The 8,372-nt window shown below is 36.1% G+C and overlaps 1 protein-coding gene across 2 annotated transcripts in view; it reads right to left on the bottom strand.

Annotated features, from left to right (window-relative positions):
• Positions 1-8,372, bottom strand: part of LOC117115435 — a 21,931-nt gene that overhangs the window by 5,691 nt on the left and 7,868 nt on the right. Inside the window, exon 1 of one of the 2 annotated variants that reach the window (XM_033259228.1) lies at positions 6,945-7,899. The exons of the other annotated variant lie outside the window; for it this stretch is intronic. The gene's annotated coding sequence lies outside the window, so the exon portion shown is untranslated. Of the gene's footprint in view, positions 1-6,944; positions 7,900-8,372 lie in introns of those variants that run through there. 2 annotated transcript variants of the gene reach the window in all.

The raw sequence follows: 8,372 nt of genomic DNA on the forward strand, positions 1-8,372 counted from the left end.
TACAGTATATATATATATATATATATATATATATATATAGAATAAAAAGCAAAATGCTAAAAAACAACAATGCTGTGGCAAACAATGACTGGATCTCGGTAGAGACAAATTTAATAAGCAACAGCTAAAAAGTAAGCGTAAGTAAACAGCCAGAAATAGAACCAGAACTTTCGGTCAACACTGGGTCCTTCCTCAGTGGCGAGTGAGTGAGGGTAGAAAAAAACCAGATATAGTATAAAGCCCCGATATTCAACCCCCAGTCCGCGGACCAAATCCTGTCTGCCAAAGATTTTGATCCGGCCCGCGAAACATTGCTAAAAATAAATCATTTACCGGCCGATTTTTATAAAAAGTTTTTTCTGTTTAGAGCAACACCATGCATAGGCACCCCTACTCTAGCAATGTTTACAAGAGTTGGCTTTTTCTGAGTGTAGTTCACTGTATCTGGTGGCGTATGGTACTGGCACGGGGAGGGGTAGACTAATATTTTTATTTATTTTTTATTTTTATTTTTATTTAAAACATGTTTAGGCAGGATAACACATACAGGCGAGATCTTACCGCTGTTTTACAATATGGTCCTGCGAACACATATTACAATAACAACAACAAAAAGTAACCATCACAGTACAATAAAATACAAAAACAATAGTAAAAACTTTGGTGGAAAACTATTCCCCGCCGGACAACTTAACTATAATATGGTAAAAACTATCCCCCGCCGGACACCAACCCGGTATTTCTGAGTCAAGGTTTCGGGGCCGGGGTTACAAGGTAGGACAAATACTGTACAATTACTTAAATAGATAAAAATGGTAGAAACTATCCCCCGCTGAACACCATCCCGGTATTTCTGAGTCAAGGTTTCGGGGCTGTCACAACTTTTAACTTAACTACAAACCTAACTAAACAATGGTAAAAACTATCCCCCGCCGGACACCATCCCGGTACTTCTGAGTCCAAATAGGGACAATGAATTAAGTGAGACACTGATATGATGCGATGTCTAACCATTTGCGGCACCAGCAGGCTCGGGGCATGTTACCGTATTCTGTTGAAATCACTGTTTTGAAAACTTATTTTTGAGTCTGAAAGTGCTCACCTCAGTCTGAGAGTGACATTTCCGACCATCTACAGATGCCATAATCATACATTTCCTTGCATCCACCCCAACCATGGTGGTGCTGAAGTGGTATTTTCCCTTATCTGTGAAAGCTGTTCCCTGGCCCCTCCTATTTTGAATTCACCGCGAAAATGGAAGTACACAAATTATGCCGCTGGTCTTAACAAATCGGAACTGGTCCCCAGCTTAAAAAGGTTGAATACCATGAGCATAAAGTGTGAATTCAAACAAGAGTGATGTGAACAAAAAGTTCACGGTCAGTGCAAGTCTACTACTGCTGTCTCTTATACACATCTAGATGTGTATAAGAGACAGTTAGAATGTTTAATGAACAATGAGGGCGCAGGTCAATGTACAATGATTATGACATCTGCATTTATTTAATACGTTTGTGTCTGCCTTTCTGCTTTTACTTAATTCTAATACAATTTTACCATTAAATTATGTATTCGTTGAATGGATACGCTTCTATGATTTTCTTCTTAACGATTAACGATTTTAGTCTACAGCCACTTGTATCTGTCGTTTCTGCTTCCTGTTTTTATATCAAAGGAAACATTGAAGCCAATTCTAACATTTAAACAATTAACTGACTAGTACAGGTTCACTATGCTACGGTATGGAATGTAGGAAACCAGCCAACAGTAGTACTTTCCCCCATCTTTTCGCTCAGCTCGTTACACTTTGGCCCATAAAGCACAACACTTAGGAATAAGGTTGTTTTGCACATATAACAGCTTTACGCTATCGAGTCTCTTAAAAGGAAATTGCAGATTTGTGTCTCTTAACATTTAACAAAGTAGTTTAAGTGAGTTTTGAGTTTTGTGAAATGTTAAAAATCGTATGCTTCCTTGTTCACATAAAAAATCAATACAAGGTATCAAGAAGCTATAACGACCATCGCCCGCAAACTGTAGCCAAGTGTTGTGCACATATACATGCCGCATGTTATGTCGATAAAATAACAATAAATGGCAATGTTGGAGGCCTATTTAGCGGACAGACACATGTTACACCTGTCCAATGCAAAGAATGACTTGGCATTATGGAAACAAAAAGAACACAGTGTTTGATAAGTCATCTTCGTAACCAATCGGTTCCTGTTAAAGGAAACTACGGTGGTGTAGGCGGCTTCATCTTACACGACCCCAAATCGCTTGAATTGGGCTTTACTTAAACTTTAATCACGCAATAATCTATGTGAAGTAGGCCTCAAGAGCTAAATGTGTATTGTCAATAAAATTATACAAGTTAACATGTGAATATCTCTAGCATGGTTAAAAACAGTATTCTGAATAAATACGGTCCCCAAATTCTTTGATTGCAATGAGGTATATCGGTAATCTTCGTGTGTGACTTTAGTCATGTGGTGTGTAGGTAAGGCCTACAAGCCTATAAACATTCACAAATCCATCAACTTTTCTCTTTTGTATGTTTTAAAAGGTAATAAAAACGCAGTGATAATATTTTTGGTCAGGTTTAAGTTGATACCACAAGGTTTTAATTTGTGGCATCTTCCAATTCCAAATTGACACGGTAGTTTAGGCATAAGTCATGAGATCGTTACAGCATTTTCCATACTGTGATAATTATAATGGCTCACCCTCATGAAGCTGTTGACTTTTGCGTGTTGAATTGTAAACAAAAAAAAGTTTGGTTTATCGATTATGTGTTTCAACGCGTAGACACAGTTGCTAGGCCAACTTAATTATACGTATGGAAGTATAATATTTATACATCAAACTTGCAATAGTACCATTGAGATTCAACGGTCTACAGGTCCTCTGACCGATGAGCGCTTCCAATAGGACCATTTTAAATGGATAATGCGTATTATTGTGATCTGGATGCAGTGAGTAAATTGGCATTTCCGAATCACTTGTGTTAAGTTGAAAGACAGAGTTACTTTCGGCTACTGAGGGTTCCTGGAAAATCCAATGCTACCTGCCTAACTGGTACGCTACTGAAATTGTCTAATACCTTGTAATAACGATGACCCACCAAGTGAAGTCATCGAAATGAGTTAATTCACTGAATAAAGTAGCCTAATACATCTAGGCCAATTGAACTTGATGTAGAAGTAGTGACAGCTGGTTGGAGTACATTTGTAGGCCTAAGTGGCAATGATTTGTTGGCAAACTATTAAATATTGTGGGTAGACCAGTAATACAGACCTAAACAACGGTATTAAAACGCACTATAGAAACTTTAAATATTAAATAAAGATGAATTGGTTTTTGTATTAAAAGAAAATATGTCAGTATAACTTTAAAAAGAATTAAAGAAATAAGGTCAATAGACAGAAGGAAGTAAGATGTTTATGATGATTAAATATAAAGTTATTCAGAGGGTAAAAGGAATGCACAGCACATAAATCCGAAATTAATGACCTACACGTTACCCAGCTAACAATATTACGTTCTAGGAACGTTATAATAATGTTACAGTTTGGTGATAAAAACGTTATTTTGTAGAAACAAGCCCTTTTCGGACCTGCAAAGCCGACGATTTGTGGCGATGGTGGCAACGATGTAAAAATGATGGTGATGACGACAATGATGATAAAAATTTTATAATTAAGTTATTATTATTCTATAATTATAAGCTCATTTTAACTCCTCTTGGTACTATGCACTTAAAAGTTGAATACGCGATCCATTAAAAATAGGCTATGCTCCATGGAATAGAATGCATACGCAGGCCTAACTGCTTAATAATAAGCCAACAATGGGATGCGCTCACCACGTAGGCCTAGTTGAATAATAAGTGTATGTCAAGAAATTTTAAAACTTTGGACCAGTCTTCTGTTGGTTTTCGAAGAAATTCTCATAAGCCTACGGACCTGCCTAACAAAGCGTAAAATGTGAAATGGAAGTCAATGTATGAATGGCCATGGCCTGCATTCCTCTCTGCTAATAATGATGATAATGATGATTAAAATACGGATACTGTAGTAGGAATCATGGTAGGAATGAGTAGGCCCCTAGTAGTAGACATACACCTATTACAATTCAAAATGATAGCAAGTTGCTGGATTGAACCACACCGAAAGCTTTTTTTCTTTTTCAGAAAACCGATTAGAAATATTTGTGCGCATATTATGCGCTTGATACGATTATAACAGCATTTTGTTCCTTTATTTGAGCACTTTCTATCGTTTACCAACGCCATCAGCACATCCAACATTAAAATCCAACATTATATTGTTAATAATACCGATAGGTCTGAATAGGACTGTAAGCATAGCACACATCACATCGATGTCAAAGAAATGTTTGATGTGCTTGTGAAAAATGAAAAAAAAGTTGCGGGTAGGTATATAAACAAAATGTAGACTTAAAACAAACATCATATTAACCACAACGCATCCTAAAACTAAACAAATAAACTAAGAGAGTTAATAGATCGATCATCATCGGCACTATGTACCAGCATGTTTGAAGCCCTAAAGTTGCTGGCACAAATACATACAAGCCTACCTTTCGTTAGTTGTTTGTTGAGTTTGGTCGAGTTCAACCAAGATACGTTTACTATAACTATCATGGTAGTGCGCCAATTCTGAGATTACTAGATCTGTATTTTTGTGACAAATTTCGCGAGAATCATACAACTATTTCCATTCGACGTTCGTATCTTAAATGAACATGAAAGTTATCGTTCAAATTTGTCTTGATACTTTTAATTTCATTCTCAATGTGAACAAAAAGTTCACGGTCAGTGCAAGTCTACTACTGCTGTCACATGGTTGGAAATTAAATAATTTGCAATATGTTGTGTAACATGAAGGCTAGCTTGGGTAAACCAAATCATTTATATAATTTTATCGTTTTTGGCTCTAGGAAAGATAATATTATTAGGTGGCAGCTTTATATTTTGTTGTGAAGCCATGGGGGTATATTCTATACCTCCGTGGCGAAACGTAGATAGATCAACACGCAACCATAACAGAACCCCGGATCAAGGACATAAAAATAGTATTTTGCTTATAAAAAATATTGGTTTTGACACAAAATAAATTGTAATGAAACTGATGCAACTGTTGACAAGAGCAACCATTTATGACATTAAAATTTTCTCCTACTATTAAAAATTAAGAGAGAAAATTATTAGCAAAAAGTGAAATAAAGGGTAGGCCTAAAACAATTAATAACGATAAACTAATTTAACAAACGAAAGCATCATATTTTAATAATGTTACAGATAAGCCCATGTAGGACTGGTCCGGATGACATCACAGCTCTTATCTGAGCGATCGATTCTTAAATTGATTTATCCTGCTGACTTGTCAATAATCATTGACTTATTAAGTGATAGTCGCTGTCAAACACAATTTAAAGATGCTCACTTGACGCAGGTGAGGGGTTCACCGTAACTGTATACACAAATCAGTGGCCTTACTACAATAGTAAATTGCAATGGTTTCTTACGCATGTGTTGGTGTATGAAAATATTGTTTAAAACTAAACATTTTTTGAATATCTTAATTTGTTTATTTTAAGTCATTGTTTTTAACTGAAAATCAGACCGACAATTGCCTTGCCAATCGGACGTTTTAAGCTTACTATTTCTACAGTAGACATATTTTCGTATGTTCTGGCTAAACAGATGGTAGGCCTAATGACTGATTACCTTCTTTGGTAAAATCTGGAAGAAACCTCAAAGTTAATTTAAAAATTGTTTTAAAAAAAGTTGATATTTATAGTATCAAATGAAATAATAAATTTCAATGACCGCATATCAAAACAATACAAATTTTACTGACTCAGGCCATAGGCCTATGTTTTACCAAGAAAAACATTAAATTGATTACCAGCACGGAGTACAAATTTATTGCATGGCAACCTGCAAAATATTGATTATGCTCTTCCCAAAACCCAGTAATTTTCATCTCATATTTTCCATTTTTTTTTATTTTACAGAAATTCAGCTGGAATCAACAGGGCTAACTTTGCTCCAAATCCACCTTCACATAAGTAGACATTTCTATGGTGATAGATAACAACCGACAGAGTAAAATTGTAATGCTTTTATTGGTTCACTGAACTAGGGCCCCATAGTATGTGCAGGGAATACGTCCCTTCGTTGTCTGATCTGGAGGAAATTAAAATTATAATGGCCTACGAAAATAGGACCGACTATTTATATTATGAATTCATTATAGTCTATCTAGTTCAGGTAATTAAGCGCGCGTGCAATTATTAAAATTCCATTAGCATTAGAGCGTGGTCTAAAGGGCCTTCACCCGTTTACTAACCCCTTCCCCTTGCCTTAACGAATACCACAACGAAGGAAATCCCACTAGCACACACTAAGTTGTTGTCATAGTTACAATTTTAGAGTAGTGGAAGCGATTGGAGAGCATAATATTGACCCCTTATGAACTCCTATAACAGGTTTGTGTGTAACTGACCATCATACCAAAATTGGGCCCATAAATATTAAATATTGTGAATCAAAGTTCTGCAATAATTAATAGGCCTAGGTCTAGACCTATCAAAGTTGAGTTTGTTTTCATATTTTTTAATTAATTTCTCAGGCGTCATAAAAGTGAGTTTGCATTAGACTGAATCGATACATGTTTCATAAAGTTCTAGTCATTTATACCTTGAGACTCGAAAGAGAAATATTCTAAAACGATTATTAAATCATGTAGTTCCTTCTTCATTAATTAGTCGTGCCTTGCTCGGCCTGGGCAGGCGTCGATCCATTCGGGATTACCCTAAATTACAAGTAATATAAACTTCATATTTGATAATATTTATCGAATGACTTCGACGAAATAAAACGGAATTAAAATATAGGCCGAGGCCTACTGACTTACTGTGTATTTTTCAGTGTCTCAGTATCGTGTTTCTTCTACTAAGTGTCAGCTTCAATCTCTTTCAAATCCATATGTGCAATGTTCAATCGATATAAAAACAATCACCGAAATACTTGTGTATTAAATGATTTATCCGTAGTTTTTAGTTTGTGTAAAGTCCAGAGAAAACACGGCAAGCTACGTGCAGCAAGTCCAAATGCAACCAACTAGCAGAGTGTCTACCTTAAATATGTAATGTTTCGTTTCTCAGTGACTGCTTTATCCAAGAAAACCCATCCAGGTTCGTGGTGTTTGAATAAGTTTCCGTTCAGACGACAGACTGAATGGTTTTCGAACTGAATTAGCAACAATATATGATGGAGTCGACAAACCACTTGTCGGAATCAGAAAATTGATCTCCCTCTTTATTAACTTCGGGCAAGCAACGAACAACCTCGTTATACGACTGACAGCTGTAGACATCCAATCAGAATCAAGGGGTGTGGTTTAGAGTAACCACACGTGGTTGTCGTGCGCGACTCGGTAGTCAAGCGATAAGTGACGTATTCACGCGCCTTATGAAGATTTCTTGACCCTTATTATTTACCTGATCATAGAGACCTGATCAGAGTAAGGCAACACTTGCAGCTTCGCTACATACAAGTTGTCGGATTTATTGAAAGTATTAACTGCTAGAGTGCAGCGAAATGTCACTAACACGGGAAAATGAACAGACGATAACTTCTAACAGATGTCCAGCTCTCTATCTAACGAAATGCCTTTACAAGACTATGATTGGCTAAACTAATATTTTTCTGTAGATACAAACGAAGAATGACGTCAACGTGCGCTAAGGGAGGTCTTCACACCCTGCCGCCGCGTGCAGTACCGGATTTGTAATAGCAAACATGTAAACAAACCGTCAAGATTGTCATTAATTATTACTTAACTTGACCACAGATATTTCTGTAACAATTATGGTAACAATGGACTTCCTCCTCTGATGAAACATCCGTTAGTTCTCCCCTTTGTGAAATTGGAGTCCGTTGAATGTCCTCAACTGCAGGGCAAACCCTAACTACGGTATGTCTGTGTGCGATGGAGAGATTACAGCTACAACAAAGAAACTACAATAAGTTCTGCAAACGTACAATTTATCTAAACGTTAATTAACTATTAAGTTATGTTCTTAATTATAAGTTTTAGGTGTCCTATTTTCATCCTCCTTCCGTTGTTTTTCACGAACGAGACGTGACAGGTTTGGTTTATTTAGATGGCGGATCACTTTATTGATGTTTTAAATACGTTGTTTTTATTATGCAAAGCAAGTCTGTGTTTGTTCAAACTGTTTAAAAAGTTAAATCTGTAATAAAATGTATGTAAAAGTTACATGACATATATTTTTTTTTTCATTGCTAATGTATAACCATATATATATATATATATATA

This window comes from Anneissia japonica, unplaced genomic scaffold (assembly GCF_011630105.1).
Source record: "Anneissia japonica isolate Jap-2015-1 unplaced genomic scaffold, ASM1163010v1 scaffold287704_len1198815_cov201, whole genome shotgun sequence".
Lineage (NCBI taxonomy): Eukaryota > Metazoa > Echinodermata > Crinoidea > Comatulida > Comatulidae > Anneissia > Anneissia japonica.